This window comes from Poecilia formosa, unplaced genomic scaffold (assembly GCF_000485575.1).
Source record: "Poecilia formosa unplaced genomic scaffold, Poecilia_formosa-5.1.2 Scaffold6, whole genome shotgun sequence".
Classification (NCBI taxonomy): domain Eukaryota; kingdom Metazoa; phylum Chordata; class Actinopteri; order Cyprinodontiformes; family Poeciliidae; genus Poecilia; species Poecilia formosa.
Window position 1 is genome coordinate 2,027,418 of NW_006799945.1, and position 11,015 is coordinate 2,038,432.

The window sequence follows — 11,015 nt, forward strand, 5'->3', positions numbered from 1 at the left end:
CTTTTTTTTTTATTTTAATGGAAACAAATTATAATTTTTTTTTTTTGGTGTATGGAAGATAAGAGAACAGTCAGATGAGGAAGCAGAGTGAAGCGTACTTGAAAGTGACACGGCTCCCGGCTTACACGCTCTACAACATTGCCTGTAGCCTCCTGCTAATGTCTCTAAAACAGGTTTTTAATACCAGAAAGTAAGAGATTACTTTGTTTTGTTTTTGATTCTTTTCATAGAAATAACCAAGACAACAAAATGCTGCAAAATATTTCCTGATGCATATTTGAGTTGAACCCTATGAATGAAAATAACTTCCTCCTGTCGCCCATAACAACAATTGGTTACCATGGATAATTTTGGATGCAGGTTCAAGGACAGGCGAAGGACTCGCACTGATTTCTTAGGCGCCTCTTCCTGCTTGTGTTGCATCAAGAGCTGAGACCGCTTTATGATCTCCTCAGATTTGACAGAAAACACTACTCCATCTATGTCGCCGGACAAAAATTTTTTAATATAAAATCCAATTGTATTTTATTGTGCTATTTATTTATTTAAAGAAATGAGAACACATTAATTGAAAGCTCTGGATCATTTTGCATTGGAAAGTGCAACATGATGACTTTTTCTAATGAGTGAGTGAGGATTTAAGCTATGAATTTGCTGCATTTCCCAAGTAAAATCTTAATTTCACTATGCAGAATATAGCGACAATCTGTTGCATTTCCCTTATGGCACATTCTGCTTAGTGATTTTCTATGTTCTTGCGCAAACTCATTTGTTTCACTTTCGCGCATTTGCTTTATCTCCATGAAACAACTGTTATGGAGCAAGATGTACTTTATCTGATTGATGCTGTTGGTATTGACTTCTTCGGTTAAAATATATTTTTTATAATTTGGCAAATCAGTATTAGCAGGACTGCTTGTCAAGTCTTTGCATAATTAATGTGAATTGTACTTGTCAAAACTATACAAAAATTATACAAACTGAATTAAATATCTCTTGAAATGTATTTTCTATAAGGGCTATGTGTTTACACAGTAATATCCCAATAAAACATCGATTATTGTAAAAAAGTCTAATAAGCTAGATGATATGGCAATATATTTTTTTATCGCAGCATACTGTAAATGGGTCAGTGGAAATAGATTTCAGTTTATTATTGTGTACATTAAAAGAAACAGCTAAGATTGGAGTCAATGGATAAAATGTTCTCTTACTATGGGAAAAATATATATATAAAAATAAATAAAATCACTGCAAAATACTCAACATGAGCAACTTTAAAGCCATTTGCGTCATCACAGTTGCCTAGCATGTAGAAATAATAATCTAATAATGAAAAATTAATGTCCAAGGACCTTTAAGTGTCAAACATCAGCAACATTGGGCTCATGACTGTGCACTTTTAAAAGGTTTGTTTTCATTCACACAAATAAATATATAAATATATACATATATATAAATATTAACCATTTAGTCATTTTAATCTCTTCTTTCATAACAACACTTAATGTAAGTGGATACTGACCTCCTCCACGCGGCTTCATCCCAAAAATAAAAACATTCACAAAAGCAGCTCAGCAGCTTTTAGGCGCCATCATGAACAGTTGCTCTCTCTGGACCACGCGCGCAGACTGTGAACCGCACCTGTTGCTTTCATAGTCCATAACATCTGCTCAAACTGCTCACCAAACCCACGCAGCTGGTGCTCCTCGTGGAGCAGATGACAAAGTAAGCCAAAAACAATCACCTCGAACTGTTTTCAGCGATGTTGGCCCAGCAAAACAAGAAGCGCGTGTGGACGAAGAGAGAATGAAAGTAGAAAGAGAGGAGGAGGAGGAGGAGGAGGAGGAGCGCACCTGAACGACTGACAAAACCGGATTTTCTTTTGTAGTGCATGTCAGTGTTGGTTCGTCGATAATAACAAGCTTTCCAAATATTTAGATAAAAGTAAAGACTAGAAAAGAAAACCGAGGAAATTGCGCGTTAAGCTTGTGCACTGTCCCACATCCGTGTCCAAAACGTAACGAAACGTGTGAAGACTTTCTTCGTGTTTATGCTAGTAGCTGCATAATATTTTGCAAAGATTTATTTATTTATTTATTTTAACGGTGGCACCATATACGCACCTCCAGAACACTCGGCACCTCGAGACGCCGGCGCTGGCTCCGTGGCCCGCGTGGACAGCTCCGCTCTGTCCTCGCGCGTCATATTTCTCTTCCGCGAGGAGCCCAAATATAACACCGAAGCCCACAAGGTGCTGAACCCCTCGTGAGCTCGCCCTCATGTGACAGATCCAGCTCGGGAGGACAGAGAGGGGGGCTTTTGAGGAGAACTGCTGTGGGTGGGGAGTTTTACTGTGAAACTTTCTGCGCGTGTTCTGGCAGATTTAGGGAGTGGTGCACCCTGGAAGACGAGGAGGACGAGTGGGTGTTCACATTGGCACCCACCTATTTTTCCTCCGTTGTGCTGCCTCTTCATGGCACCACACACAAATCTATACCACTGTCTATTTCTCTGTATCTCTGACTCACATACTCACTTTAAATGAAGCACAAAGCCGCATATTTTTCTGAGGCGTCCCATTATTTCATCAGTGTCTTATCTTTATAAGACATTGATGTCTTATAAAGGAAATGTCAGAATAAACCTCGTGAAAACTTTCAGTCTTGTGACACGAAAAGTGGGTGTGTGCATTATACCAGCAGCAAACCACAACTTCCTGATCAAGATCCTCTTTACACAGATTATTTAAAAACCAGGAAATCGACCTGAGCGTTGCCGTTCAGGCCAGTTGGTTTGAAAACCCCTGAGGACGTGACATTTGCATTGCAATACAGCAAATTGGCTGATTATGTTACTGAAATTGTTCAAAGGAAAGCAATTGCAGGTGCATTCTAATACACCCACTCTGCTGAGTGGGCTCCAGCTATATTTTGTCTTTACAGCCAAGAGTTGGCTGGCGATCATTTGGCTCAGGATAGCTGAGTCTTCACTTCATCCCCTTCCAATCTTCCCGAGAGGCATCTGGGGTTTCCTCTGGTAAATCTCAGATGGCGACAGAAGTGAGTTTTAATAGATCACTTTTTGTCACTTGAAATGAAGAAATGCAAAAACATTCAACACGTTGACCTTTTTTTTTTTTCACGTTTTGTCACATAACGGCCGCAAATTTTAATGCAATCTAATGTGATTAACACACACAAATGGCAAAATTGAGAAGAGAAATGGAAGCTATACAAGGTTTTAGCCCAATGACTTTGACATCGCTAAAGTAAAATCCACTGCTATTTAGAAATAACATAATTAGTTGATTCAGGAAGCAAAAAACAAATACTGTACACCGGTTTGAACACTTTGATACAAAGTGGTGGTAGTATCATGCTAAGGGGACGCTTTACTTTAGCAGAAACAGGGAAGCTGGTTAAAGGGAAGGTGTATGGAGTTAAATACAGATAATTCCTGGAATAAAATCTTCTTGCCCTAAGGTGTGATGGAAACCAGTCCATGATTTACCTTGCCTCTTTACCAGGCCCTTCCTCCAATACCCTAAACAAAATTAAATGGGTATAGCACATAAGTAGATAGAAGAACATTTGCTAACATAGGAACTTAATGCCTATGTGTCCTAAAAAGTCTGTCAAATCAAAAGAATGTTGTTTTTTTTTTTGTTTTTGTTTTTTTTGTTTAATTGGTCTGGACACAAAGCTGCACAGTGGAAGACTTAACACTGAACAACTGGGTCCTAAACTGGAATCCCAGACAGGAATGTTTTCCCACCACCTGAAAGCATGCACGTCAGTATAGTTGAGGTTTATTTAACTGGTTGATAGTCTGAACATATCTGCAATTTGCACTTAAGAATATTTGTTTTATAGGTATTTTACCTTAATTTAGAGGGATTTTTTTTAATAAAAATTATAATAATAAAAGAAATACTGATGATTTATTCTGCAGTAGGGGGTATTTTTTTTAATCTTAGAAATAAAATAAAAATTTCACATTTTCACTCATCTTCTGAAATATGTTGTACTCAAGCTAAAATGGTGACTTCTAATCAGGAACATTCACTCACATTCCTTTGGATAAGAAACTGTTGTTATTGTTATTACTCATATATTTGCTTTGCTGAAAAATAGACTGAACTGCTCGCTTGTCTACTGACTCTGGGTTACAGGCAGACAGTTGTCCGTGTCATAAAATTTTAACTTTGACTCCATTTTGGCATTTCTGTGAACTCAGCGAAGTGAGATGACACAGTTACCTCTGCAGCAACCCTGAAACAGCAGAGGAATTGCATGAGGGAAAAAATACTGAGTAAATCTTTGTTGGAAAAAGAACATTCAAATTATTTTATGTTAAACAACATACACTTTATCTAAATCAGGGAACGAGCTCTCACTGTTATTTCATTTGTGGCTTAAAATTTTGTGAAAGACGAACCCATCAAGACTGACAAGCGCAATTCTTAAAATTTCCATGTGCAGTAGCAGAAAGTGTTAATGTCTCCAAATACAGTAAAGTATCATAAAGTGTTTTCAGCATCAACACCAGTCAAAAGCATTTGTTGTAATAAAACAAATAGCAGTACTCAGAGAAAGAGAAATAAAACTATACCACCCAACTTTACATGCGCCTGAAAGAGAGGACTGTTGTTATGCATGTGCAGTCTACATGTAATTGCAAAACTAGACTAACGCTGTTTGCCACAAAAACAGATTCTTATGAGACACGTTTCAACATTTGGGAGCCCAGTTTTGGGAAGTATCTCAGGAAAAACAATAGAAGAAATGATTTTGCTGTACTTTGGCACTGTTTCCTCATTGCAAGAAGGTCCTCGTTTCAACCCGCAGATGATGCCAGCATTCATCTAACTATGCTCCAAAACACTTGAACGCCATTTCATGAGAGGAAGAGAAAGACCTGAGACCCAGAAAGAAAAGTCAACCTTTTTCACTGGTTGAGAACCATGGCCTTAGACTAAGAGAGGAACTGATTCCATCCTGGGCACTACAACTCAGGGGCAATCTACTCCAGCGCACGTAAAAAAAACACACGAAAGAACCACATCATCTACAAAAAGCAAAGATGAGACCCTGAGGTTCTCCAACCAAATACCCTCCTGTCCATTCTGTCTATGAACACTACAAACAGGACTGGTGACCAGAATTCAGCATTTACTAAGATTAAACTTGACTTTGTGTCTAGGATACAGACAACGCTCCTGATCAGGTAATCGTTAAAACCAACCTCTGTAGAACTCCCTAATAACATACGTCAAGGAACGTATGTTATTAGTTATCCACAAAACAAAAGTAGACTGATAAGCTAACCTCTCAAGATTCACTTAGCAATTCTGGTACATTGTTCCATAGACATGATGAAAGTTCAGCTGGTCCTACTGAATCTAAGGTTCCTACAGCAAATTCCAGTTCTCAAGGGTTGATGTCCTACAACAAATACATCACTAGAAGGACTCTGTAGAACTAAACTGCATGCTCAGGAGGCAATGTGGCCATTACATTCAGGTGTGTTAGAGAAGGGACACACCTAAAATTTGCAGAATGCCAGCCCCTGAGAACTGGAGTTTTGGGATGTTGTGTCTCTATACATTCAGATGAAAATCACTTTCAATTTTAAAGTTTCCATTTTGAAACCATTTCTTTGGTAAGCGTCTGTTTGGTATAAAAAAATTAAAAAAAAATCTAAATATTTGTCATCAGTCAAGACTTTTATCATTTTCAAAAGTCAATATTTCGAAAAGGCTTTACAATTTCTTCCATCATCCCACTCAACCGCCTCAACACCATGAGCTACAATCAGAACTATGGCAAAAAGTAGCACCATAACACAAGACTGAAACCTCACGCCCACTCCACACCTACCACCACAGAGCTATAAAAAATCAGTTAGCTCTGAAACAAGTTTCCCCTATGCTGCTATCAAAGTTGATCTTCTAAGTAATTCAGGAAGCCACAGGAGGTACACAACAATGCGAAACGCTAAACTTTAATACTAACTGTTTGAAATACTCTCATGAGGCACAGATAATCAACCGCTTTGACAAATTTACCGGTGTGAATAAAGAGCACATTTTCTCCGTGTGCTGGCTTGTTGTTTGGAGCACAACAAGCTCCAATGTGTACTGTGATAACTGTGTGATTACATAGTTATTGAGCCTGTAGCCCCAATTTGTGGCTATGGGTGTGGGGACAATCATACAAATCACAAAGTGCTCACTTAAAAATCGCTTTGTGTTGCATGACATAGTTCTTACACATGCAATAGCAGAAAGGACCGATGACAACCCTGTGTAAGAATACCAAAATATGAAGTTGCTTCCATGCATCTGAAAATCAGCTGGTTGTACAGTAACCTGCAACGGGGCATGCTGCAGCAAAATTTAACTTTATGATGAGATTGCTACACCTCACACTTGCCCCTGCAGGTTTGCATTTTAAAACTGCTCAGAGCAACAGTGTTGTTATTCAGAGCATTTCAGCGTTTGTTGAACGCTCGGGAGCTATGCACCCCTATCTCCATTTCACAAGCTCTTCTTTAGTTTTACGTTGCTTTCACATTTTAAATTCATTCATTCTCCATAAAAAAATTAAATAAAATAAAAAACTACCAGCACCAGTTTAGGATAAACAGTGCAGGTGTTACGTCTTAGATCTGTTTGAAAAAACAGCCAAAGTACAAAAGCATCATCTCTATCTGAGCAACAAGAGAAAGTAGCGCTCCGCTCCGCAAGTCACTTACCTCAAGCACACCAAAGCATCAGAGTAAACATTTCCTGGTCACTAACAAAAACAACAACAACAAAAAATCTTCATCAGTTGCAAAAAAGCAGCAGTAGACGGACGCTTCCTGGCGCTAGAATGATCTGGTAACGCATATCAGCACATTTGCTACAAGTAGGAACGCTATCTGGTCCAGTCGCGCTCCTCTGCACGTCTTTCCCCACCGCGCGTGACGGAAGCTCAGGTACGCTGAGCCACACACCCTATGCTTCACAAACCAACGCTCAGAGGAGATGATGGTATCGCTCCGCCTGCGGTGATGGTGCCAGAGCCGCGCTTCAGACTCTCCACCACCAGCAGCATCGGGCTGCACTGGCACGGAGCCGCCGCCGCCGCTGCTGCTGCTGCTGCGCGGCTACGCATCATTCATGCTCCGAGCTAATGGATGAGATTGTTGTTTCGTGGGCCTAGCACAGGATAGATGGTGGTGCGTAGATATCGAGGGGGGCACTATTTTCATGTGGCGAGCAAGGATAAAAGATATGTACAGGGGCAAGCCGGAACAAGCCGCTTTTCGAGGCGTGGGCTTGCTGGTTTTTAAAGGAACAGACCGAGAGGCGGAGGGAGGGGGGTTGGGAGGATGCGCTTTGACAAGTGTGTGCGCGAGTCTTCAAGGAGGAAGTTTCACACACCAACCCTGCGTGCTTTTTGTGCAGAGCTGTAGAGGGAAGTAGAAAGGCGGAAGAAAAGGCATGCTTTATTTAGATCTGAATTCACTGGCATTCTCATATGGGTCCATAAGGCTCATTTTCCAGGGCGGCAGGATAACAGGGGGTGCCACAAGCTTCTGGGTTACTAAATACTGAAAATTTCCTGAATCAAAGGGATATTTCTCAGTTTTTCACCAAAGTTTTGTCACACCACGCCGCTCGACCCTGGCTTCACATTCAGATACATTACAAGATGCTTCCTTATGAAAGCTTTGAATTAGACATAGGCAATAAATCAATTTGATCAATTTTTTATTTTTTGTTTGTTTGTTTTTAAAGATTTAAGTTTAGGACAATTAAGATTTTTCCACTAATGCACTCCTCAGATTTCCAAGAATCTCAACCATACCATCTTGTTTGACAAGCGTGTTTTGTAGCTTCTAATTATTTGGACTTTGAATTCATGTCAACTCACAGAAGGAATGATTAAAATAAAAGCCAGTTTTTGAAAATATTTTTTTGTCTTTTGTAATTTTTTTATGCATTCATAAAAGCAGGGGGAAAAAACTATCAAAATCAGACCTCGAATTTGGAATAAAAATGGTAAGAGATTTGGATTTTAAGTAATATCACCAAGGCCTACTTTGAATGGACAAGAACTACATCTGAGAACCTTTAAACCCATGTATTCATTGCAGGTCCCTGAGGTGACCAGGGTTTGCTGATTGTGCAAAGCTAAAAACTAAAAGGTAGCAAATTCAGCAGTAGCACCAAGAGTTTGGAAAATGCTACTCTTGTTTGAATCCTCTAGACTCTGTGATTTTTTATTTTATTTTAAAAAAGCAACTAAAAACATTTTTTTTGTAATTGTTTTTGCTAACTGCATGAATATGTTGTTTAATTTGTTTTTAGAGGAAGGCAGAGTGCACATGACCAGAGAGAACATGCAAACTCCATGCAGAAATACCCTATCGCTTGAATTTTAATCCAGGACTTTCTTGCCGTGAGGTGAAGGGACTCCCAGGAGTACTTCAGTTGTTCCAGAAGTCGGGGTTTACAAACTTGTGTGGACCACACGGTTCAAATCTGATGTAATCCACTGGGCTTGATTGTATCGTAATCTAATTTGGATCGTATTCAGAAGTAATTTAATTTACTTTTGAATGTGACTATATGATTGGCTATATATTATTTTTTTTTACCTGAATATGTATTTTATGAATTGCAAACGTAAAATGCTTTAAGGTGACGTCTGTTTTCATTTCCCCTTTCCTATGTGTGGACCTGCATTGTATTGAATAAAGACGTTTAGTAACCTAAGACTGTAGCTGGGAATACAACCACGGGCTGTGCAGCTGCCACTGACTACCTCATCAAAGCTTTAATCCTATTATCAGGATATAGTTACCTTGTAGATTATAAATCCCCTTCAACCCCATTCATTTTTCAAACTTGCTTTGTCTCCCTCAGGATTTTGTGGAGGATCGTTGTATCCCATTGTTTATGAGGTCAGAGGCAGGCAGTTAGCAGCCATTTCAGATCTACACGAGGCCACAATCATCTACACTGAAATCTAAGGTTGTAAAATCTCCAGGGACTCTAATATGCATATTTGTAGACCGTAGGAGGAAGCTGGAGTGGCTGTCGAAAGCCCTAAGGGGAGAACACGGAAACTTCACACAAAAAAGGAAACCCGAAAAACCTTTATGCTGAATCATTCCAGCTAATTTCTTTACATTTGGCTTTTAAGCACCAAATGTTGTTGCATTCCTTCTCAAGGCTTTCCCTGCATTTTTTTTAATTCTATTTTCAGTTCAGTATCTTTACTTTATTCTTCTTAATTTATTTTAAAAGGCTCTACAACTTAAGGGGTAAAACAATGTGACTTCTACCCCTAACATCCAGCAAATTGCTCAAAATGCAGCTTGGGTCGCCTCTGAAAGGTTTTTGCAAAGAGTGGCCGGAAAAATAAAAACAAAGCCATAGTTTAATTAAACATTGCATATGCATACATAAACAAATTAATGTTGCAACTCATCAAAGTATAAAAGACTGTCTGTCTGGCCAGGAGGCGCCACTGTCCCAAAAAGATTGAATTAACAAAGGGTGGTTTAAATAAATTATTTTAAAATGATTAGTCCCTCTATTCGTCTTTCACTCCTGCACCCCTTGAACATTTTTCATATTAAAACCACAAATACCAGTGTGTTTTATATTAACCTTATGCAACAAATCAACACTATAATTGTGTATGATTGCGAAAGAGGGAGAAAGTGATTTATCATTCAAGCATTTTTAACAAAATATAAATAAAAAATCTTTGAAAACTGTGTTGTGCTTTTACATTTAGCGCACCTCCAGATTCAATGTTTTTTTTTTCCAGATTGTGCTGTAGTTACTACAGCAGGTGATATGATGGATCTCCACAAACAAAATATTTTTTTCCAATCTTAAATAGCTCGGTCGAACATCAGTCTATAAGCCATAAGAGTCCCAGCTGTGTGCACACTTAGAGAGCCATTAGTTGCCCACTGGCTACTGCATTCAGCGAGATAAGTGACAAGGACATTTCTGGGTCAGTAGGATAACCGAGAAATTAAACGAGACATGTGAAAGGAAGAAAAGGGGTTAAGGAGCATAGAAACCCTCTCAGCCGTTTAACCTCGTCGTCATGCTTAGCATAGTTCGCACAATATCAGAGGGGTCAAAAAGTGAAACAATGCCAGTGGTGAAGACGCATTTGAAGATGAGCAAAAATGTTTCATGGTTTGGTGAAGAATTAACTTTTATTCTGTACATTTGCTGGAACCGTGGGCCGAAATTGATCACTTTAAAGCACTCATAAGCCTCAAAATGTTGATTTACGTTTAAGCTGTAAAAATAATTGAATTGGTATTTTTAAGATTATTTTTACCTGTTCAACAATAATGTAAACATGCAATATTTTAACTATATTGTTATTTTGGCCTAACATTGATTTTTGATCAATATTTCTCAATAAAAAAAATCATTATGTAGACTTTATTTTGGCACAACCTGAACTGTGTGGAAGTACATCTTTTTTTTTTTCCTTTGGAAACAGAAAAAAAATTATTTCTTTTGGAAAAAAATATGTGCATTTTTTTCACAATAACTACACATTTATTGGGTGTTTATAGTACACAATACATGTATATTGTAAATATGCAATACACATTTATTGCATGTTAGTCACTTTAAAACCCACATGTAATTATAAAGAATGGTTTGCATCATTTGGAATTTCAATATACACTGTACATTTCTAAAACTAGTGTAAAAATATTACATGCAACAAGGTTTTATAAAATTATTATAGAAATCGTTTAATATCAAAGATCAAAACAAGACACCAGAAAATGTGTAATTGTGCCACATAAATTATACTGCTAGCAATATTTGTATAAATATGTCTCAGTAATATTCCAGAAATATTACTTTGTTTTCAGTAGGCTTGACAGTGACTCAGAAGCAGGTAGATGAGGAGACCGAGACCTTTAGCATATCTTCCACTTCTGTATTTCTTCCCTAATAACTTATTTTATAC

At 38.3% G+C, this 11,015-nt stretch overlaps 1 protein-coding gene across 4 annotated transcripts in view; it reads right to left on the minus strand.

Annotated features, from left to right (window-relative positions):
- The window catches only part of rc3h2 (ring finger and CCCH-type domains 2), a 27,597-nt gene extending 20,243 nt beyond the window's left edge, over positions 1 to 7,354 (minus strand). The window contains exon 1 of one of the 4 annotated variants that reach the window (XM_016679070.1): positions 6,760 to 7,354. The gene's annotated coding sequence lies outside the window, so the exon portion shown is untranslated. Of the gene's footprint in view, positions 1 to 1,525; positions 2,067 to 2,126; positions 2,599 to 6,759 lie in introns of those variants that run through there. The other 3 variants (XM_016679081.1, XM_016679075.1, XM_016679079.1) reach the window with 3 other exon arrangements.
- Between the last annotated feature and the right edge of the window lie 3,661 nt (positions 7,355 to 11,015).